This window comes from Ceratotherium simum, chromosome 9, assembly GCF_057802395.1.
Source record: "Ceratotherium simum simum isolate JZ-2026a chromosome 9, ASM5780239v1, whole genome shotgun sequence".
NCBI lineage: Eukaryota > Metazoa > Chordata > Mammalia > Perissodactyla > Rhinocerotidae > Ceratotherium > Ceratotherium simum.
The window spans coordinates 74,846,157-74,871,951 of record NC_141908.1 but is presented as its reverse complement, the minus strand read 5'-3'; positions in this window follow the sequence as shown (position 1 = coordinate 74,871,951).

Sequence of the window (25,795 nt, the reverse complement as noted above, 5' to 3'; positions counted from 1 at the left end):
ATTGGGAATTTATCTAAAAACAGAAAAAAATTTGTGAAATGTATTTGTTTATATCTAACGAAATGTAGCTTGGAATTGAAACTATGAGCTAATTTCTAGAATAAAATAAAAATGAGTCAAATGTTAATAATTTTTTAAAAAGTATTTCTCCAATAAAATTATACGATCACATTCTCATACTTATCATAAGAAGGTCCTTCTGGCAAAACTTCTGGAGGGCTCCAATCATTTTTCAAGGGACTTTGGATCCATTGAGAGTCAAAGCATTCTCTCTTAAATGCATTTAACGTCATCAACCTTTTTGATGTTTTCTTTTTCAAACACTGTAATGGTTTAAATCTCAGACTCTCTTGCATCATGGATTTGAGTATGATTCTAGCAATTGTTCAACATTACTTTTTTTTAATGTCATGAAATCATATATATTTTACAACATTTGCTATTTCACTTTACAATTGATTTACATTGATGCTTATTGTTGAAAATCAATCAAAAAAACATACTTCATTAGAAAAATAAATCATGTAAACTAGAATTAGATAGAAAATTATTTAACAAAATTTTTAAAAATCTCAAAGTAATACTTAATTGCTTAATGGGGAAATACTGTGGAATTATCATTAAAAAAATCAGTCTAAGACAAAGTCAAGTTCTGGTACCACTATTATTTAACATAGTTTTGGAAGTTCTGATCAAATGAAAAAGGAATAAGGCAAATTTCTTGGAAATAGATAACATTGTTGGTATCTAAAAACGATATAATTGTATAATTAGAAAAACTAAGAGAATAAACTAAGATATTATTGAAATAATAAGAGAAATTCCTCTCCTATGTAGCAGCAAAAATCAGGTCAAAAATATTGAGTTACTTTATTCATAATAGCAGAAAAACACATACAATGTTAGAATATTTAGTCAAATAATGAACAGAGCTTACGTGAAGAAAACTACATAACTTTACTGAAGGACATGAAGAAGACTTAAGTAAATGTAGAAATAAAAATGTTACCGGGAAGAAAGATTTGATATTGTCAAGATGTTATTTGCCTTCAAATTAATTTATAGAAGTAATGCAATCATAATCCATTCATGGGAAACCTCACAAAATAATTCTAATTTTCATCTGGAAGAATACACTGACAAAATTAGCCAAGAAGAAGAAATGAAAAAGACAAGTAATGAGAGAAAGTACATTATCAGACATAAAAATTTATTATAACGTCATCATAGTGAGAAACTCTGTGTTATTTGCTCAGGAAATGATGAATCATTGGAACAGAATGGAAACTCTAGAAACAAGATGTATACACACACTCACAGTATAATGCAATACCATGTAAATGATAACTGTGACACATACAATCATTGAGGAGGTACTGAATTAGCAATAAACAGTTCTGGGACTTTTTTAGTTGGAAAACAATTTAACTATTGTTTTTAGAATCAGAGCTACCCAACAGGTAAATAAAATTTGGACCTCATTTTGGACTTTGGGGAAATAGATACGTAAAAGGACAATTTTGAAACTCATTCATGGTTGAAATTGTAGGAAAGTAGGTATAAATGGAAAGAAAGATAAAGAAATGAACTGGATACACACTTTGAGGAATTAACATATTTATGGGCAGAAAAGGTAAGAGGGTCTGTGAAGACTCACTGGGTCCTCAAAGTCTAGAAAGCAAAAGGTATCAAGAAAAAGTCAGTGGAAAAAATTTCAAAAACATCAGAGACATTGAAGAAAACACCGGATTTGACAATAAACTGATTGTTGGTGTTTTGTGAAATAGCAAAAATCAGTTTACAAGGGGTAAAGGAGAAAATCGGTGATAAAGAATTACATTCAGAGGCGACCCTATATTTAAAATATTTCGCTGTGAAACAAAGAGAAGAGGTGAGGAAAGTATGCTTATAGACATTCACACTAGGCATTTCCAATTTTTTAATCTTTATTTTTGTTTTTAACCTTTTTATGCATTACTTTGGGGGGGCAGTTAAGTTTATTGACATATAATTTACACAGTAAAATTCACCCATTTTAGTTACACTGCCTTATGAACTGAAAAATGTGTATAGTCGTGTTGCCAACCAAGACACAGGATATTTCCATCACCCCAAAAAGCTCTCTGTTTTCTCTCTGCAGTGAGTCCTCATCCCCACCCTGAACCCCTGGCATCCACTGATTGTTTTCTGTCCCTACAGCTTTGCCTTCTCCAGAGACAGAATCACACATTATATAGCCCTCGAGCCTGGCTTCTTTCACCTAGCACAATACTTTCTAGATTCATCCATGTTTTGCATGTATCCTTTTTATCGATGAGTACATTCTATTTTATGGAGTATGACACAATTGCCGTCACATATAATCCTCACAACTCACTATTGAGGGAGATGATACTATCTGAGTTTTACTGAAGGCAGAGCTGAGGATCCACGAGGGTAACCAGCTTCCTGAAACCCCGGGGGCAGTAGGAGCTGGAGCGAGGATTCACACCCAGGCCTACCTCCACAGCACAGGGACGCTGTGCGCCTTAGAGACTGAAAAGGGAAAAAAGAAATGACGACAGGTCTAGGAGATGGAGCAAATGATTTTTAAGAATTTTATTGACAGTTTGTCTCTCATTGAAAATCAAGATAAAATGTTTGTTTTTGACAAAAACAAACCTGTGCTTTTCCAAGTTTCATATCTCCCCCACTCTCTTTTGTATATTTCCATGTTTTGAAAGATAATATAAGATTTTGGGGAACTCAGTCCACTTTGCACCCCTGGAACATTTTAAAGAGCTTGAAGCAAATTGAACTTCTGATTTGGATCTGTTCCTGGGGGACATTTGCCATAGCCACATGCTCCCATCAAATGTACAGTACATGATCAGAAGGATTCATACTATAGATAGGAAAAGGACAAACTGCATTTGAATCTGTTCATTTCTAAATTTAACGGTTCATTTTTGTGTTTATGTAGAGCAGCATCAAAGCTCTGCTTTGCCAATACTGCATTTTATTTAATTCTTAGATTTATACTAATTCATCCATTGCCTGACTTTTGAATATCTCATCTCCTTGCAGGAGTGATTTTGTGCATATTTAGAAAACAAGTTGATCAGAATTCCTGCTGCCTTTGGTCCCACAGCAAGCTCCCCTCCTCCTTCTGAAGATAATAAAAGCACCCTGCAAGGGCCACCACACGGGAATGTGTTTCACATCACAACACAGATGGCTTGTTTACACCATTTCCCCTTCTCGTAGAAATTTTTAGGGATAAATTCAAATTTTGCTTCTCGTCGCATTATGTGTCTTACAATTCCATTCTAGTCGAAACCTGGTGTCGCCCTTGAAGTGCAATAAGAAACGAGTCTTCCTTGGTTCCTTTTAACATGTGAAGACGCACAACACTACCCCCTCCCAGCTGGTTGCCAACTTTTCAACAACCCTTTAAATAGTCTTTGGAATCACTCACTGGTCGCCTTGACGCTAACAAGGTGGCATCTTGAACTTCTCTCTTGCATTTGGAGCATTATCTCATTAACATATAAAGGTTTCAGGTCAGCCCTTATTTGTTTTTTAAGTGAAACGTATTGGTAAAGGCTAGAACAATGGTTCTCAGCCTTCATGGTAACTTAAATTAGCTGGAGAACTTTTAAAAAATAGTGATGCCTGAGTCCCAGCACCACAATTTCTTACTTAATCGTTTGGGGGTAAGAGGCCTGAGCATCAGAATTTGTAAAGTTTCCTTAGGCGGTCTTAATGAACAGCCTGAGTTGAGAAACATTGGTTTGGAATCTCTAATCAAACACTTAATAGGATGCCCATATAGGACTCTATTTGCTTTTTTCTCACCATCCTTGTAAAATATGTGCTTGCCATTTAAGGTTATAGGAGTGCATGGATGTGGGAAGGTTTCCATAGTGATGAATATTTATGGAGAGAGTGGCAGCTCTCCTATCGCGCATCCGACAGGTTGGTGAGAGTGTTTCATAACCTTCTGTAGAAATATGATATGTATCTAGTTCCCGGAGCAATTTTTATTCCAGTGTCTTACCCTGAAGGACATTCAGTAAGCTCTGTTCCCAAAATTAATGAGAGGCCCATTCTCTGATACTGAAGCACCCATCAGGAAAATTACATTTCTATTAGAAATTCTAAGCCAGGGTGTCTCAACTTCAGCACCATTTACATCTGGGCCAGATGATCCTTTGTTGTGGGGGCTGTTCTGTGCATGTAGGAAGTTTAGCAGCATCCCTGGCCCCTACTTATTAGATGCCAGTAGCACCCTCCAGTTGAGAAACACTGCTCTAAGCATATAAGTGTAATTTTATGTCTGGATGGAAATATTTTATCAGGATCATTATCATTGGAGCATTGATGTATGCCCGCATTGTTGTCATACTCATTTTTCCATTAGATATATGTTCTCAAAACTGTAGCAAAATGTTCTTGTCAAATTGGGCCATACACTGTTACATCAATATTATTATCACTTTGTAAACATCTGACATGAAGGACTCTCTGCTCTTATCATCATAAAGTATAGGTAGTATGGGAGACAGGAAATGTAAGAAAAAAATTATAGCAACACTAAGTGATATTGCTAGTGTTACAACCCTCTTTTCAAATGCCCTGGCCCTTTGGCATCCTGGAGTTATTTATAAGTGGACAACGACTAAACTTGGCGGATTCATATAAGATTTATTGATTCTATTCTCCTCTTCCATGTCCCTTCAGACTTTTACAGCCCATGGTCTGTCATAAAGGTGTGGATAACATTATAAGAAAGATATAAGAAATTAGCTTGTTGCTGTAATTTTGCCTTTAACTTGGAGATCATCTGTCTTGTGAACTCCTGACACTTTACTTTATTCTACCAAAAAGCATTTATGAATAATGGCTTGGTTGGAAAACTGGGCCCCAGAGGCGCTGCTTGGGTCCTTACATTTCTTGTCGGCATGAGTCAATCAATATGACAATTGTTGAAATTATATTAATCTTATGTCATCTAGGAGAATGGTAAGGCAAAATAATCTATTTAATAAAGAAAAGAAATTTAATGAAGAGATGTTTAAAAATCTTAAAGAACAATGGGAAAGATATACTAATTAGAGCAGCTTCCATCTGGACTCCCAGAGGCTAAGTGAGGAGTCCCAAATAGATCCCAATTCTAAATGAAGATCCATGGACAAGTGACTTCATCTAAATGTTAAGTGAATGGTGTGTCAAGTAGTTTATATTGAAGTTTAACAAAGGAGACTGTCGTCCAGGGCAAGGAAGACTTTACAGATGATCTCAGAATTGATTTGGTTTTTGTAGGAAATTTAAGTCTTATACAAGTATAGGGAGATGAGGAAGACACTCAAATGGGGACAGCACAGTGGATAATGTCAAAGGGGAGGCAAAGAGGGAGAGAGGCAGAGACAGAGAGAGAGAGGAGAGAAAGAACTTGGGTAAATCAGTGTTTTAGAGTAATCTTTGAAAAAATTAAACATGTATAGATTGTATTAAAGTGGGAAGAGAACTATTGGGTTAAGCCAAGTTTAAAACTGCAGAATGGAGCCAAATACAAAATAATGGCGGAAGAGTGGTATTGGAAACTTTGTAGGTAATTCAGTCAAAAATAAGAACCAGTGTTCGTGCATCATGGAAGGAGGCTAGGGACTGTGTGTGTGTGTGTGTGTGTGGGTGTGTGTGTGTGTGTGTAGACATAAGACTCTACTGTTTTTATTTGAATGAGATAACTTCAAGATATGTTATGTTATTGTCTTTCGTACAGTTAGCACGAATGTTGTTCGGGCTTCAGGATTCCGTTCAACTATAAGGCATCTTTGATTGCCTGGTAGCATGCAGAATTCTCTTCAAATCTTACACTGAAACAAGATAATAAAATAAAAAATTATATTTACAAATTACGTATACTATTCACTTCCAAATATATGTGCAAAAAAATGTGGAAATATACCTACAAACACACACACACATATCTTTAGCATAGTGCATGGTTCATATGAAATGTCTAGTAAATATGTACATTACTAGAAGGAAATATGGCATTGTTATTTCAGAATATTTGAATTGTGAATGATGGGCAGATTTTTATTTTCATCTTTAAATATATCTGCATTTTTCATCATTAACATTTATCACTGTTTAATTAGAAAACATATATCAATATTAGTTGACATTTATTGAACACTTCATATGAGTCATGCACTATGCTAAATACTTTACACAGCTTATCTCATTAAATTCTTAAAACAGCCCTTTGTGATAGATCTTACATTATCCTCATAGTGCAGATGAGGAAACGGAATAAGGAAGGTTAAAAATATTCAGTTCCTATAGTTTATAAGGGGAAAAGCTAAGGCTAAACCCTGGCCACGGTAACTCAACAGCCTGCACTCTTAACCATAGAGTGTATTGATTACCTTAATAAAAATAAGAGGACGGAAACTTGAGAATATATAGTTAAACCTCACAAGAGTACATAAATTTCTCTAAAAATTCAATGTTCTCCCCATTTCTTTATATTTTTGCCAATTTTATTGTTATTAAATCCATTGGAAATTCCATCTATGGTTACGTGGTTTCATCGTTCTTGTAAGTGGCTCACCTACCATTCTTGAGACAGCTATACCCTAGGCAGAGTTCACAAGATGCTGTCTCTTTCTAAAAGTCAAACTCACATGTATTTTGTAACAGTTTGTTTTTACTTTATTCACAGGCTGCAAAGACAAAGTTAAGAAAGACTTGTATACGTAATGACTACATGCTTTTGAAGAGACCAGTTATATATTAGTCTAAATCTCACTTTTCATGAATTTCAGAAACAGAATTTAGCATGTAACTAACTCAAAACTAGTAATAAAGCTAAAGCTATATATTTACTTTCAGACATATTTTAAGCAAAAGTACACTATTTTTTATTTTATAAAAATAACCTGAATGTTTTCCATTTCACTTCCAGTGTTTTCCCAAAGTGAAATCTGACTTATATTTTATATGTAATAAGATTTCTGAGACAGTCTCTATTTAAACAATTAAAACACTATGGCTCAAGAAAGACTGTGTTCAGTGTAGTAGATAGAGAAGCAACGTGTTATAATTCCTAGTCGAGTTATTTATTACATATCATGTTTTCGAGGAAAAATTTTTGAATTTTTTGCACATGTGATACTGACTCAAAGACAAAGTTTGTTTGACATCAGGCAGATCAAAAACCAATATATATCTATACACATATACATATGTATATAAAGTAAATTTTCAGAAAGGATAAAAAGAAAACTAAAATTGTTTACAATTTTGACCTCAGTATCCACTTTGAGACAAAACATTCAATAGCTATTTTCCTTATTCCTTTTTCTGAAACGATATTCCTCTCATTGATATGTTACATAAAAACAAATAGAATTCAGAACTTGCTGTAAGTGAAAGGTTATGTAGGATTTTCATATTCTCATTATGATGAAAAGGTTAGCTCTGTTAATTTTCAAATGTAGAATATATTATCTACTATGGCTTGTTTGATTTTAGCTGACAAATAGAAAACAGACTCATCTTTTGGCTTAGAGTAGGTTATATTAATGGACAAGAACGTCTGGTGTCATTTTCCATCTTTAGATAAATGACATTCGTTGTACCGTTATGACTGAAGCATATTCTTCTTGATTGCTGTTTAGTTTCTCATAAAACTACTTGGAACAGTTTCATCATTCAATGAATGTTTTTAACCCACAATCACTGAAGGCCCTTCCAACACTTTTAAAGCTTTTAATTTTGAGGGACAGAAGTCAGGCTCATTAACTGGCTTAGTGCAGTGGCATTTAAACATTTTCTCTATGGCTCACAATAAGATATAGATTTTATTTTGTTACTCAATACAAACATATGTTTGTCTGTGTGTGAGGATAACATATATCCTGAAACTAAAGTTCTGGAAAATACCAATTACCTTTACTGCCTGCAATTCACTTTAATAATTTCAATTCTACACTGTATTATATTATTGCATTATGTTTCATTAAAAATAAAAAGTTGGTTGTGACCAATTTAATTGATTTTAAGACATAATGGGTTGCCACCATAATTTTAAAAGTACCAAAGTTCTTTGTTTAAAGTAACCAGTTTTGCCAATCATCAGAGATTATTTCTATTAGCTGCAAAACTTCTTGGAAGATTTGAATCCATATTAATCAAACATACCTTCATGATTGACTCAAGCTTTACTTTTTATCTTTGTCCTATTACCATTGATCGAGATAGCCACTGCATTTTTTTTGCTACCTGATAAGAAAAATATAATCTTATAAATGAAAACTTATGGATATATTTATGTAGGCTATAGATGTATTTTATGGTATTTTATGTATTTATCTATTCAAGATATTTTCAAATAGGAAATAAATGGACTTTGAAATTTTAGCTTCCTTGTCTTCATTGTTAATAACAACATTTTGGTCTACATTTATCCAAATCAAATGAATATCCGTGTTCTGGAATTTTTATGTGCATGAAAAAGTTGTTCTAGAAATTAGATCCTGACTTGGAGTCCATGACTTCCACCTCCAGCAGTGGCACCAGATGACTTAACCTTCCCATTCTCTTGACTCTACATCTTTATGGAGACCTCACTTGATAAAAAAAATTTTATCGAGATGCTTTAATTGGAGATTTTTCTCTATTGATGAAATATACTTTATTCTCTCAATTGGAAGTTATTCATTCCTTACTTGTAAAGGTAATGGTACTATCAGTTGTCATGACATATTAGACATTAACAACAACAAGAAACTGCTAAATAAATTGTCTTCTAGTAACCCCTGAGCCCAAATTTTTAAAGATGCATGCCTTGGAGAATAACATTAGTTAATGGAAATGGGAAGGTAGGAGAAGGAGAAGGCATGAGGAAGAAGAGAAAATAAGAGAAGAGTAGAATGTTTCCAGCAGCTTGGGTTTAATTTAAAATTGTGCAAAATGGTTGGAGAGTTGCTTAAAGGAGTTAATTACTGTCTGCTGATCTTCAGGGCCCTGGCTGATACCAAGGAAAGCAGAAAATCCTTTATTAAATAAATACAAGCCTCTCAAAATGAAATGGTTCAAAGCCAGCTCTGTATTCCTGATGCGAAGTCAGATGGGGTAGCTGAGAAGGAGCATCTTGGTCGCTATAGACAATCCCATCTTAACCAGTAAATTTAAGGTAGAGATGGAATCAGATAGTCTTCCACCTTCCCCTGTGCTGATGTTTGCACTATGTCAAAAGTTTCAATACATATGGGTGAACTCAAAAAATAGTAAAAATATAAACCATGTTCTTAGACATTATCCCTACCTAACATCTATTTAGACTCTATTTATAGTTATTTTAATAAAACATATTCCTAATCCACTTTAAATCCTCAGTGATAAAATTTCAAATTATCCCTGATTAGGTTAGAATGTTAAGAATAAAGTATCAATTTAATTTTACGCTTCTAGTTACCATCATAACTCATGTTCACTATTTTAAACTATTAACTCTGTGTGGATCTAATTTCTTAAAAGAGTAGAGATAATGAGTCTTAAAATCAGAAATAAAGTCTATTTCATTGACAGAATTTTGTAGTGAAACATTCTCAAAGCCAAATATCTTACATCCTATTTGAAAAATCAAAGCAAATGAACTGAACTTTACTTCCCCAATACATTCTTGGAGAACGTTAGGTAGTACTTGCTTTTATGCATCAAACCTTAGCCCTTTGTCATTTGGCCATGAAGATCTCACCACCATAAATCAAGGAATCCTTATGGGAGAGGAACAGAGCCAGTCCCCAAAGCACTATGAACCTTATCAGCAAGGAGTTTTGGGGGAAAACTAAGCCAGATCCAAAGCTACTGGTTTTCATTTAGAAGACAAGGCTATTCCGTAGAATGTCATCTTTCAAGTAAAATCCCAGCAGCATACATCCATTTGTAACTGTGGCAATTAACAGTTTGTATTTCCCACTTGAAAATTGTGAGGAATATGGTTATGATTATGGTGATTATTTATTCAGGTTATTTCTGCCATGAAACTGTTCTTAGGTCTCTACATCGTCTCCACAGTATGCTGTGTTCTTTGCAAAGGGAAAACCAAAATTACTTTATTAAGTGACCCTTGAAAATTTCCCAAAACCCCGTTTGGTTTGGATTTCCCTTAATCTATTCTAGGATGATAATATAGCAGAGGAAAGCATGTGGTCCTAATAGATATTCATACCAGATGTTAGTTGTCTAATATGTATCCTATTCCTGAATGGTTGAGCAGAGGAGTCTATAACAGAAGATGGAGAAGTCGTTAAGTAGAGACCTTGTGCATTCCACTATTCTCACCAGTTTACAAAAGTTAAGAGTTCCAGATTGCAGCACCTCCGGTTCTGTCACTTTAAATTTCTGGTCAATGTTAACAGCATTAAACTTGTTGCATATACATGTGGAGGGGGAGGGGAAAAGACACACCTGAGATCAGATCCCAGGCACACGTTGGAAACAGGAGGGCTGAGCAACAGGTTCAGTTTTTATCCACACCTCTGTTATCTACAGCCAGGAACACACAACCTCCTAGAGGAGTTAAGTCTTCCTCCTGTATCCTACATTAAGGCGTATCCCAGGGACTATTGGTCTTAACCACTGTCTCAGTTCCTGGAACCTAACACAGAGCTTGGTACACATTAGGAACACAACAAATACTAACTAAATAAGTGAATGAAAGTGAATTCCTGCTGACATTTTTGGAGACCTGTGCTCTGAATGGAATTGACAGCTTGAGTTTGAACAAAGTAAGCATAATTAAAATGTCGTATTATGTGCACTCCTTTGAATAATTAAAATCAGTTATAGGTTTTTTATTAAAGTGATTATATCTCCTTTGTTTCTTCAAGTGGTAATGAATGCTCTTAGTGCAGAGAATATAGTTTAATTTAATACATAAGCTAACATTACAAGAGAAATATTTCTTTCAGTGCCCATACTAAAGTTCCTTTTAAAACACAAGTCAAAGGGAGATGTCTATACCAGTAACCATCATCGGGGAGGAATAGCAAGATTTGATAACCAAATATTAGATCTGTAGATTAAGAGTGTAAATGATCCTTTCAGTGGTTGAGTACTGCAAAAAAAACATGAGCATGAAATGAAACATTTTACACATGGGTAATTATGAAGAGAGACACAAATATGGTGCAAAATTGAAAGCCTTCTCTTTCCACATAGAGAAAAGACAACATTGCCCTTTATAGGCCAATTGGAAAGACTTTTTAATGAGAAGTATGGTTTGGAGGATAAATACTGTATGTTATTGTTTTAATCCTTAAAATCTGTTTTCACTAATTGATAATCGCTGGCAAGTAAGGGCTGTTAGTGATAAATATAGTTACGATGCTTCCGTCTTCATTTGCAATGAAAATCTGCTTTGAAAAAACAATTTTTAATCAACATGAGCTAGAAAGAGAGAATCGAGGTCATGCACTGCCTACACATTATGTACACAATTCTAAAACTGAAAACACTGGCATTTTCACAAAGGCTCACATGAGCTCTTCTTAAATGATGACCTTTCCTCTAATCACAAAAGGGTTTGGGGCCTTGTGTTTAATGCCAATGAGAAAAAAGGATAAATCAAAGAAAAGGATAACATACCAGTCCTCCTGGGTGTAATCAGCAGAAACTGACAGTGGTTTTATTGGAAGACTCTTTAGGGAGTCATAGCATTGACAGAAACCTGGAGCGCCCTGCTTGGAAAATTCAGTAAGCAAAGGAATTCTGCATGTCCCAAAAGGGAAACACAGCAACCATTCTGGAGTTGAAAATATCCAAGTCAGGACACATCTACTGTGATAAAGGACTAAGGGCTCCCGGTTCTTGCATCACTCCAATAAGAGTTTAAGTCCCTAGAGAGAATTTAGAGTGGCTGAGGTTAGATTTGCCTGCTCTGGTGCTATGAGAAGGTGGGAAGGAAAAGGATCTGGCTTCCTTGGCCAGATCCTTCCTTAGTGAGATGTCAGAAGCTGGAATTACTCTCTAACCAAAAGTGCACTTAATGGGTGACAAATAATATACTGAGCAGCTAGAGTGCCATGGGAAAGGGAGTGGATGCTGGTAACTAAATACCAAACAGTGTCCAACACCAAACAAAGTATCTATAATCCAACATGATGCACCTCAAGTGTTAAATAAAGAAACCAATATCCACGGCAGCCCTGACACAGGGCTGTGTAAGTAGGTTCTCGAGAGATAAGAACAGGAGAGAACCTAGAGAGATAAGGATAGGAGAGAAAAGAAGGGAAATGTCATGTATTGATTACTTACTCCAGAGAAGTAATCAATAGACGAAGTATATGCATTCACTAATTTGATATTCATGATTACGCAATTAAACAGGTTCTATTAATTTGCTCATTTTAGAGATAAGGAAACAGAAACACAGGAAGATTAAGTAATTTGCCCAAGGGTCACAGAAACATTAAAGAGGAAAACTGAAGGGTGAATTTGGTTGTGCCTGATCCTAGAGCCCACACTCTTTCCACACTCATACCCCACACCTACATTAGAGTCACAGCTCTGCATTGGAGGAATTGCTACTTTATACCAAGACTGGGAGACACCAGCTCTGTAAGGAGGGGTGTCTGGAGAGGAGAGAACAGCTGAAAGAGAACTTGGCAAGGGTGCAGGAAGGTGTAATTTTATTCTCCAGCCAGTCATGAAGGAGTGCTTGCTTTATTCTAAGGAGTCTGGGCTCTGTGCAGTAACGGATAGAAGAGCAGGAAAAAATTTTAAAAAGGAAATGAACGATTAGATTTTTTTAATCCCCACTCTCACGGCCTTGTTAAGAAGGAATTACATGATGATAAGTAAAATTGGTGGCAGTGATATCAGGAAGCTATTGCACCCATCTATTTGGGCATTTATGTCAACAGCGAACATGGAAATACAGAGTAGATGAAACGAAAAGTTTAAATTCATTTGAGGATGACCAATAGAATTTGGCTACATGTGAGAAAGGAAAGAGAAGATTTTACAGATTTCTGGCTTAGATGCATGGATAAATGGTAACATCATTGCCTTAAATCACTGGTACTCTACTCTAGCATACATCAGGATCACCTGGAGGCTTGTCAAAACAGATTGCAAAACCTTGCCTTAGAGTTCTGATACAGAGGTCTAGAATAGGGCCCTAGAATTTGCGTTTATAGCTAGTTCCCTGATGCTGCTGATATATCATAAAAAACCTGTGAAGCAGGATCTATCTTTAGCTCCATGTAATGAAAGAGAAAATCAGCATCTAAGAGATATTAAATAATTTCCCTAATATCAAGCAACAGTTTTAATCCAATGTCTATTCATGTAAACACTATACCTAGTGTCTCCCAGTATAAGGGAGATAAGAGACGCAAGAGAAACAAATTTGATTTGGGGTGGGAGGAATAGGAAGTAGGCTAATGTGGTAGGAAGTTTGGAAAAATAATGAATTTAATTTTAATTATGTTCAATTCAAGATACCATGTGACATCGGTAGGTGTTTGGAAAGATGAGTGTACAGAGAGGGCTAGCTTAGAGAGACAGATTTAAAAGTTATTTCCACATAAATGGTAAATGAGGACTTCACAGTAGAGAAGATCACCTTGCAGTGACATTATAAGAAAGTGCCTAAAGATGGAAATATCAGGGATCTCATTTTTTAAGGGACAGTCAGGCAGAGAAGCTCAGGAAATAAACTGAGAAATAAGAGTTAGTTGATGTATGTATGTTCAGAAATCTGAGGATCCAAACTTTGAGAGAGTTTCAAGATGACACAGTTCATTGACCGTGTCAAATACTGTACAAAGGATTCATGTAGAACTGGTTGACCTCATCCCTACTTGTCCTCCTCTAATGGCAAGTCTGCAGCCACTCCTGAGTGGGTTGGAGTTTCTCTCCTCTTTATTCCCTGGACTAATCATTGCTAACACCTCTGATGTTCTCACTTCCTAATCTAAGGAGAAAGACTCATGCAAGTATCCCCTTTTTGTATGAAAGATCATTAGAATTACTTACAGGATTAGAAAAAGGTGCAGGTTGTTTTTTTAAACCTTTGACACTATTCATTATGAAAAGTTTGCGTAACTACTAGAACATCTAGAACAATGATTCTCAAAGTATGGTTCTAGGACCAGCAGCATCAGCGTCACCTGGGAACTTGTTAGAAATGCAAATTTCTCGGTCCTCACTCCAGTCTTCCTGAATGAGAAACTCTGAAGGTGAGCACCAGTGATGTGTGTCTTAACAAGCCCTCTAGATGATTCTCATGCTCCCCAACATTTGAGAACACTAATTTAGAATACTTGGAATACCACTTGGTAGTAAGTTAGATTGAGAGGCCAAAAGCAGACCCTGAAAATAGTTCTGGAATGGATCCCTGTAAAGAAAAGTCAAAATCCCATCCCCATTCCCCTTTAATTTATTATGAGATATGACTTGTTATAGTGAGGGAGGTAGTAGAATTGAGAGTGGATTCGGGAATATATTGTGTTGTGGAAAGAAGAGCTTACTAATTTAGCACGTTTTCATTGAAAACATACTAATTGCCAAATACTAAGGAAACAGAGCCAAACAAGTTAGCCATTGTATCCACTTTCCTAGGAGTTATGCTTGAAACCTCACATCATCTTCCCTGGGAACATCACATCACGGAACATCACACAATCATTCTACAGGAGAGATGGGTCTAACGCTTCACCATAGAGTTCTTCACCTGGAAACTCAAGACAGGATATTTGGTAACTGAAAAGTGTTCTATGCAATTCAAAATTCTTTCCTGTTTATTTGTCCTCCAGATGTTATCAACTTCTTCCAAATTTACATTTTAGTCTCCCTCTCTCTCTTTTTGTGTACTGTGTAAGTATACACACACAAACACACACACACACACACACAATTGCCCAGGTGTATTTACAAATATTTGTCTTTTGTGTCATAATCTTCCTTAGTTTAAAAAGGCTCAGAAACTTTAGGTACAATGAACATCTACAAATCCACCTACCAGTTGTCCAGTCTAACAAGTAAAACATTACCAACATAGGTAAAGTTGCCATGTACCATCTCGGATTTTAACTCTCAACACTTCTTCTTGGATGCAATCATTATTTGTTGCTTATCAGTCCATGGATTTATTTCTGATTTAAACATTTGCTTGTGTCCTTAAGCAATATATAGTTTTGTTTTATATGCATTTAAACCTAAGTAGATGACATCATAATGTATTCTGTAACTTGCTTTCATTTCTCCTCAACATTATTTGCCAAGGTTACTTGTGAGATTCATTACCTGTGAGATTCATCCATGTTGATAGGGATAGCTTTAGCTCATTCATTTTTTACTACTCTATTAGGCCTCTGCGTGATATTATCAAAATTCATTTATCTATTCTTTTGTTGACTGACACAGATTATTTCCAATGATTTGCTATTAAATACACTGCTGCTTTGTACATGATGGTACATTTCTCCTTTTGCAAAGGGAGAGTTTCTCAGGTTATATTCTAAGAGTGGGTTTGCTTGGTTTAGGGTGTATGCGTCTTTACAAGCTATTGCCAAATTTCTCTCCAAAGTGAATTTTCAATTCCCACAAGCGGAATATAAGATTCTGTTGCTCCTTATCTCTACCCATATCTGGTATTGTCATGCATTTTAATATGGATGAATCTGACATACGAGGAAGAGTTTCTTATTGTAGAATTAATTATATTTCTTTGATTCTAATCAGATCAAGAATACTTTCATACTTTTAATCGTTATTATGGTTTCCTCTTGTGCAAATTCATATCTTGTGACCATTTTTATTGGGTTTTCTATCATTCTTTTCCTTCCTTCCTCCTTCCTTGCTTTCTTCTCTCCTTCCTTCCTCTCTCCCTACCTCCCTCTTGTTCTTTCTTTCTTTCTTCTTTCCTTCCTTCTTTCTCTCTTTTTTTTTTTCAGTTATTTCTAGGAGACCTTATCTGTGACATGTATTGTAAAATATCTTCCCTCAGTTTCTGCCTCATATTTTCATTTTTTTATATTGTCTTTAAGGGCACAAAAATTTTCAAATCTTAATATATTCAAATTTATCAGTCTTCTAATTTATGGTTTGAGCTCTTTGTGTGTTTAAGAAATAGTACCCTATGGATACAAATATATTCTTTTCATAATTTAGAGTTTGCTTTTCACATTTAGGTCTTTAATCCAGCTGGAATTTATTTTTGCTAGGCTGCCATCTTGGACCTCCCCGCTGGAATTTATTTTTGTGTATGATGTGACACAGGGATCTACTTATATTTTTTCTCACATGGATACTTAATTGTTCCAGAACCATTTAGCAAATAGTTCATATTTTCCCACTGATCTGCACTGCCATCTTTTTCTTATATCATGTTTCCACATTTATGTGTGTGTGTCTGGGTTTTCTATTCTACTCATCTATCTTTGTGCAAATACCATTTTGTCTGAATTACTACAGCTTTATAAGAAATCTTGACATCTGATAAGTTATTACCTTGCTCTTCTTTCTAGTAATATTTTTACATTTCTTGCTTGCTCCTCCATATAGACTTTAGAATTAGAATTAGAACTTAAAATGGCATTGAATTTGTAGATTAACTTGAGAATTAATTAACATCTTGAGAGAATTAGTGTCTTTGATTATGGTATAGCTCTCAATTCTTTTGTTTATTAAAGTATTTTAATACAATTTTATATTATTTTTTCCTAAAAATGACACCCATATTTGCTAGATTTATTTCTAGATTTTACAGTTTTTAAAATTATACTGTAACATTACATATGTATTTAAATTGCATTAACTGACTTTGGCTTCTGATGTGGAAGAATGCAATTAATTTTATAAATTGAAAGAATTTACAATGGTCTTGCTGAACTCTCTTGTTAATTCTGACAATTTGTCAGTAGGCTCTGTTGGATTTTACCTAGCAACTTTAATTTCCAAACCCAATGCAAAACAAAATAGAACTTAATGCCAAGTCCAATGGAATTTTGCAAATTTCTTTTTCATCTGCCACTGTCATGTTTTTATCATTACTTTTCTTTTGGAAAAGATGAGGTTTTAAATTTCTAAAGCTGACTGATCCACCAAAGATTCATCTTAATTCATTCACGTTTTGATAAATGTTGTGTCAAATGCTTTACTGGAATTGTAATGTATATCCTGTCTCTATTCCTCTTTTGTCTTCATCATATCAAGAAAAACACAGTTCTCAGACTTTAGTGACACAATTGTCTCTACGGAACTCTCTACTAGTCTTTACTTAGCAAATTATTTAAGAATTTAATTATTTTTTCAATTTTTTTTATTGCTGCTGAGGTAGTATAGTCTCAATGAGGGGTAGGGTGTAGTGTAAGACAATTGAAGAGTATGGTGACATTTTTAAAATATTGTTGTGAGGTGTGGGAAAAGAGCTGGTGAGACATCTCAGTACTGAGGCCTCTAAAGGTGCCTTGGAGGTACTTACAATCTGCCCTTGGTGTGTCCAGAACAAAAGATCCATACCTCTATGATTGTGTTAGTCTCACTATATTACAGTTATTTTTATATATTCATTGTTACCACTAAATTGGAAGCTCTTCAGGGTCAGGACCATGGTTTTTAATGCTTTGATTCCAGAAATCTAATAAAATACCTCATACATAGCCTGGGCTCAAGAAATATTTAATGGATTCATTTCTCCCCCCACAGAGGAACCAATGATGCTCTTTGAGTAGGCCATCTGTATCTCCAGAACAGTCTAAATGAGGCTTTGGAGTCATTGCCTGTGCTCAAGCACAAGTTAGGGGCAGCCTCAGAGCAACTAGGAATTGAATCCAAATTGTCCGTATATATTCAATTCCCCATGATTTTTTCACAGAGGTCATCTTCTTACAACAACTTTTAGATTTAACAATTAAAATCTCTGATTTTTCGCTCTATAGCCTCACATGAACTATCTCAGTTGTTGAAAGACTTTCTCCTCATGCATTCCACATGTTTCTATGTAAGATTGCAGCAGATTTTCTTGTTTGGTACGTACATAAAATTTCAAATCAAAATATGGTCTCTAAATGCCATTGCATTGTCCTACATGCCTTAACCTGTAGTGACTTGGGATTATTCAAAAATAAAAGCCTCAGAATTTTTATTTTTTTCAAAATATTGTTTTGGGTCACTTTCTTCTCTCTAAGCTTCTATTTTAGCTATGAAATACCCTTTGTTTGGGTCTATGTGAAGATTAAACTAAATGATGTACATTGACAATGTTGAACTTCACCTGAGCCTTTTGCTCTCAGAAAACAACCAGGGTTAAGAAATTCTCCCTACCCCTTTGTGTTCCAGGAAACTAGCTAACCTCAAAGGACCACCCACACTCTTGCCTCTACCAAAGTAAGACCCACTTCCACCCTTCTCCATCCTTTCTCATGACTCCCATAAGACTCACAGATGACGCCCTTGTGTACCCGCCTCTATAAAACCCCAGGTCCCTTTCCTTTTATTTGAGACATTCCTTGTTAATGAATGTTCTCCCTATTGGCAACACCCTAAATAAAACCATCTCCTCTATTCTTTGGTGGATTTTGTCTTGACAATACGAGTGATCTAGCATGGGGTTGACACATAGCGGGTTCTCAATAGATGTCAGTTCATTTCTTGTTTCCCTATCACCCAGCCCCATCTTGCAAAATTCTTCTGACTCACACCTTGAAGAAATCTAACTCTTTGGAGGCCCATCATTCATTGACTGTCAGCATGTACCTCTTCTATTTTGCCTCTGAAATATTTGTGTCTTGCATGTAATAGCTATGTTGCCTGAGCAGGTGAGAAATCCCAACCCAAGGTATCATTTAGCAGACTTGACCGTGAAAAGACTGTGTTTCCTTTAAAAAATACTTTTTAAATATGATTCATATGCAGAAAATTGCACAGATTATGTATCTGCAACTCAATACAGTTTCAGTGAACATACCCCTTTAACCACTATTCTGATCAATCAATAAAATATAACTAGGACTCAACCAGACTTGTACCACTTCCAAGTCACCACTTTCTCTACTCCTCCCCAAAAGCAACCACTATCCTGACTTCTAACACCATAGGTTAGTTTGCTTGTTTTAAGATTTATATAAATGGAATCACTCACTGTGTATTTTTGTGTGTGGCTCCTTTCACTTAATTATCCCTAGTATGAATACATCATAATTTATCTATATCACTATTAATTGACATTTCATTTGCTACGGTGCTTGCCTCTTATGAATAGTCCTGCCATGTGTATCCCTTTCACAGCACGTATGTGTGCATTTCTGTTGGGTATGTATTTAGGAGGAGACTTGTTGCACTAAAGGATCAGCTTCCATAATTACTAAAGAGTTTTCCAGATTGGTTTACGTTTTAATCAGTAGTGTATGAGATTTCTAGTTTCCCACATTCTTACCACTGATCTATTCTGCATTCTTCTAGTTTTATCTTTTCAAAAATGCCATTTAAATGGAATCATACAGTATGTACCTTTTTGAGACTGGCTCTTTTTACACAGCATAATGCCTTTGAGATCCATCCAAGTTATTGTGTGTTATGTAAAATAGTTCATTCCTTTATATTGCTGAATAGTATTCCGCTGTATGGATGTACCTCAGGGCTTTTTGTTTGTTTGTTTTTTAAGCCATTTACCCATTGAACTACATTTGAGTTTTTTCTAGTTTTTGATGATTATAAATAGAGCTGATGTAAACATTTGTATACAAACGTTTGCATGGACATAAGTAGGGTAATTGCTAGAAGTAGGATTGCTGGTTCATATAGGTAAGCATATGTTTAACTTTACAAGTAAACATCAAAATGTTTTCCAGAGTGGCTGTAACATTTTGCATTCCTGCCAGCAATATATGAGAAACTCACTTGCTCCACATCCTTGTAAGCACTTGGTATGGACAGATTTTTTTATTTCAGCCATTCTAATAGGTGTATAGTGGTATCTCATTATAGTTTTAATTTGAATTTTCCTAATTGCTAATGGTGTTTAACATTTTTTTCATTCGATTACTTACCATTCATATATCCTCTTTGGTGAAGTGTCTGATCAAGCATTTTGCTGATTTTCAGTTGGGTTATTTGTTTCTCACTGTTGAGTTGGAGAGTTCTTTAAATATTCTGGTTACAAGTATTTGTTGGATATGTACTTTGCAAATATTTTCTCCCAGTTTTTAGCTTGTCTTTTAATTCTCTTAACAATATCAGCAGAGCAAATTTTTTAAAATTCTTATAAATTTCAATTTATCAATATTTTTTCTTTTTTATATCATGTTATTGTTGTCATATCTAAGAACCCTTTTCCTAACCTTAGGTCACAAAGGTTTTCTGTTATGTTTTCTTCTAAAAGTTTTATAGTTTTACATTTTACATTTATGTCTGTGATCCACTTTGTGTTATTTTGCATATAAACTGTGAGGTTTAAGTCAAGATTCTTCTTTTTTCATATAAATGTCCAGTTTTTATAATAGCATTTGTAAAAAGGCTATTCTTTCTCCATCGAATTGCCTGTGTATTTTATTAAAAATTAATTACCAAATTTATGTGGGTCTATTTCTGGACTTTTTATTTTGTTCTGTCGTTCCGTGTGTCTACCCCTTAGGATACAACACTGTCTTGATTACCATAGCTTTATAAGACTTAAAATTGGATAATGTGATTCCTTCAAATTTGTTCTTCCTTTCCAAATTGTTTTGACTATTCTCATTTCTTTGATTTTGCATAAAATTTATAAATGAGCTTGTCTACATCTAAAAAAAAATCCTGCTGGGGTTTTGACTGAAAATGTTTAAAATCCAATCATCAATTTGGGGAGAATTGATATCTTTACTAGCTTGTATCTTTCAATCCATGAACACAGCATATAGTTCCACCTATTAGTCTTATTTAATTTTATTTATCCACATTTCATAGTTTTCAGCATATAAATACTGTACATATTTTGGTAAATTTGTACATAACTATTTCTCTATTTTTTGAGCTATTGTAAAAGGTATTTTAAAACATTTGGCTTTCCAGCTGTTCATTGCTAATATGTAGAAATACAATTGATTTTTTGTGTGTGTTGACCTTGTGTTCTATGACCTTGACAAACACACTTATTACTTCTGGCAGGTACTTTTATACATTTCTAAGGAATTTCTATGTACATAATCATGTTACCTACAAATGGAAACATTTTATTTTTTTCTTCCTTTTCAATCTGTACACCTTTTGTTTCTTTTTCTGATTTTCTTGCACTGATTATGACTTGCTTATAATGTTGAATAGGAGAGGTGAAAGTGGAGGCCTTTGTCTTCTTCCAGTCTTGGGGGGAAAGTACTCAGTTTTCACCATTAAGTATGAGGTTTGTTACAAGTTTTTTTTGTAGATGCTGTTTATCAGGTTAAAGAAGTTTCCTTCTATTCCTAGTATACTCAGAGATTTTATCATGAATGGATGTTGAATTTTGTCAATTATTTTTTCTATATCAATTGATATGATCATGTGTTTTTTCTTTTTAGATTGGTAATATGGTGGATTATATTAAGTTTTGATTATTGAGCCATCCTTGCATTAAACATCCTTGCATTCGCCTCTTAGTCATGGGACATTTATGTGTGTATGTACATATATACCTACATATATACTGGATTTTATTTGCTAATATTTCTTTGAGGATTTTTGCATCTAGGATCATGAGTAATACTGGACCTAGATATTTTTTGGAAGCATTTTAACCACAAATTCAGTTTCTTTAATAGTTATAGGACTATTTGGGTTATCAGTTTCATTGGATGAGTTTTGGTAGGTAGCTTGTGGTTTTCAAGGAATTGGTTCATTTAATCTAAATTGTTGAATTTATGTGCGTAGAGTCATTCATAACAATTTCCTTTTTATCCTTTTAATATCTCTAGTGTCTATAACAATATTTCTAATTTAGCTAATTTGTATCTTCTCTGCAGTTTTTTTTGGTCAGTTTTACTACCAGCTTATCAAGTTTATTGATCTTTTTAAAGAATCAGCTCTTGGTTTCATTGATTTTCTCTTTTTTTGTTTTTAATTTTTTGATTTCTGTTCTTATCTTTATTATTTCTTTCCTTATGTTTGCTTGGGGTTTATTTTGCTCCTCTTTTTCTAGTTTCTTATGGTGGGAGCTTAAATTTGAGACTATTTTCTTTTCTAATAGAAGCACTTAATGCTATAAATTTCCCTTTAAGCACCGTTTTAATTGCATCACACAAATTTCGATATGTTGTATTTTCATTTTCATTCAGTTCAAAATATTTTCAAATCTCTCCTGAGACTTCCTCTTAGAGTCATTATTTATTTTATAAAGTGTATGCTATTTAAGTATTTGGAGCTTTCCTTGTTATCTTTTTATAATGCTTTATAGTGTAAATCCATTAAAATCAGAGAACATCCTTTGTGTGATTTCAATAATTTAAAGTTGTCTAATCTTGTTGTTTCATCCAGTACATGGTGTATCTTGGTGAATGTTTCATGTGCCTTCAAAAGACTGTTTATTCTGCAGTAGTTGGATGGAGTGTTCTTCAAATTCTTTTCCTGCAATGCACTCTTTCTCCTCTTCTTCTGGGACAACATTAACACAATTTTAGAACTTTTGTCCTACCATGCCCTGAGACTCTGTTCTTTTTTCTAAATCTTTTTAAAATTCTCTATTGTTCAGATTGGATAAATTTTATTTATCTCCTTTGAGTTCACTGACTCTTTCTCCATCATCTCCATTCAGCTTTTGAACTCATTGATTGAGGTTTTGTTTTAATGTTATTCTGGTCATTTTATCTTTAAGTTCTAACATTTCTGTTTGGTTCTTCTATACATCTTCTTTTCTTTGCTAATACTTTCTATATTTCCTTTCATTTCAAGAGTATGGGTCCTTCCTGGAACATTTTTATAATAGCTGCTCTAAAGTCTTTACCTGATATTTCCAACAGTGCTATCATCTCATCATTGGCAACTGGTGATTGTTTTTTCTCATTTAAGTGAGTTTTTCCTGGTTCTTTGTATGTTGAATAATTTTGGAATATATCCAAGACTTTCAATATTAGGTTATAGGAATCTAGGTCTTTCTAAAATGCTATGGAGAATACTGATATTTTTGTTTTAGTAGGCAATCCACCCATTTGGATTCTGGCCACAAGCTCTGACCAGCCTACTGTGGATTTTAATTCCAAAATGTCAGTTTAGTTTTCAAAGCCTTTGCAGTGCTATTTGGTGTGTGGCAACCAATGGCCAGTCTGGAACGTAGGTGATTATATAGCCACACAGTTCTCTTTCCAAAGCCTTTTTTCCCTTCTCCTGTGTGTGCCAGGGCCTAGGTGAACAGAGGGTCAGTGTAGAGACAGCCTCACGCCCTCGAAGACACCATTCATCCCAAGAATATTTATTGAGTGCTCAATCCCTGTAGGGCTCTGGAGGTACAGTGAGGATCTACACAGGTCAATTGCTATCCTCACTGGAGTACATGGTCTGTGTGGGCGACATTGATATTAATCAAATATCACAGAAGTGAATGTAAAGCTACAGGGTTAATTAACTTCAATGAAGGTCTCTGACTGCTTCCAAAAAACCGCTCCAGGGACCTCGCTTTCCCCATTTGTAAAAGGACTAGCTTGGGCTAGAATCTGTTCTGTCTAGTCTAGTCGCCATTTGCCACATGTAGTTATTGTTTAGGGTCATATATCTTACACGAAAGGCTCAGGAATGAGTCCAGGAGTTCATGAACAACTTTAAGGGGTCATTTATCTAAATTCCTCCCTCTTCACAATGTCCTTGTACTTTCCAGCTCCCTTTTTTGCTTGTCCATCAGGAAAGCTGAGACGTTAGTTACTCTAGTCTGCCTTGGCTGTGTCTGTGTCCAGAGCTAAGTGCTGAGAGGAGAAGGAGAGATTAAATAAAACAAACAATAGGCATTCTCCCCACATTCCTGGGACAGCATCTCCTCTGGTCAGAGAGTTTTAGGTGCTTGTGGGTCCCCTCTGCTGCCACTGTCACTCCTGCCACTGTCACAGCTGCATGATTTCCTAGAGTCTGGGGTGCAAGAGAATGGAATAAAGAAAACAAAGAATTTTGTTCTACTCTAACTTTTAGGATTCTGCATCTCGAGCCAGAACAGAGCACTTTTTCTGGTGCTCTTGCCGGTGCCCACTTCTGAGTTTTGAGCTGCCTCAAGTCCAGAGCGGGAGATATCAGGAAATGACAACAACAACCAGGAAACTTAACACCAGGTTTTTAATATGTCAAATTCTGGTCTTCTTCCCCATTCTGCCATTTTTACCTGGCTGCTTCTAAGATTTTCGTTTTGCCTTTGGTTTTCAGCGGTTTTACTAGGATGTTTCTAGACACAGATTTTATTGTATTAATCCTGCTTGGAGTTCATAGGATTTGTTCAATTTGTTGCTTGATACTTTTCATCTCAGTTATTATCTATTCAAATAGTGTTTCTTCCTCCTTCTCTTCCTCTTCTCCTTTTGGGACTCCAATTACACATATGTTACGTCTTTTATATGATTTCATGTATGTCTCCTATGTTCTTTCCTGAAATTAGCATACTTTTTTCCTCGTGCTTCAGTCTGAATACATTTTTTTTCCCTCCCAAAGCCCCAGTACATAGTTGTATATTCTGGTTATAAGTCGTTCTAGTTCTTCTATGTGAGCTGCCACCACAGCATGGCAACTGCCAGATGGGAGGTGTGGGTCCACAACCAGAACGCGAACCACGACCACCAAAGCAGTGAAAGCACCAAATAGGTGCTTTAACCACTAGGCCATCAGGGCTGGCTCTGGATACTTTTTAGTGACCTATCTCCTAGTGCACTAATCTTTCCTTAAACTTATCCAATCCACTATTTAAAACATCTACAGGGTTTCTAATTTTAGTTATTTAATGATCAGAGACTAGACTACCCACTTGATTCCTTTTTGTACTAAAAATTATCAACTAACATTCTTATCCTAATTTCAGTTGTTTTTAGTATTTTAATTATAGTTATTTTAACATTAAAGTCTAGTAACCCAATATCTAGATTTCTAGTGGATTATTTTTATTGTTTATTTTTTCTCTTAGTTTCTGGTAGTTTAATCTTGTACCCTGGTATGCTTTAATTTTTTTATGACTACAGGATATTTTGCATCAAAATTTGTAGAGATTAGTTAAGGGGTGGGGTGATGTGATCTATCCCCAGAGAGGACCGACTTTTGCTTCTGGCAGGCAGATCACTTTAATTCAGTCTGGGCTTGAGCTTGGCTTTGAACTCCAGTTTCAAAGTGAGGACTTGTCTATTTCAGTTTTTCTCTCACCCTAAGGTATAGCCCTCAGGGGTCTCAACTAAAAGCCTCAGTGAGCCCTGAACGGCAATGACTTTTTTCCCCAGTGCACTGAAAATGCTGACAGCTTGGTTCAGCTTTTCAGCCTATTTGCCATTACTTACCAACCAGCAAATACCTCAAAGGTAAAAGCAGAACTGAATGTGAAGATCCTTTTCTTTTCTGTCCTTTTCTTCTCCCTTATGTCTTGTCCCCTCAAGTTCTCGATGACTCAACCTCTCCTTCAAAGAGATTTTCTGGTAGTCTTCAGTGGAAGGGCTGTTCTGACAGTCTAGCAACTCATACTGGAAGCAAAAGTCTAGGTTTCATTTTACACTTTTATTTTGCTGTAAAGAATAAATATTATAATGCTAAATTCAAATAAGTAAGTTAGAGAAATCTCAAATGTTATAATATAGGAGTAATATCTTCATGCATTATAACATTTGCCATT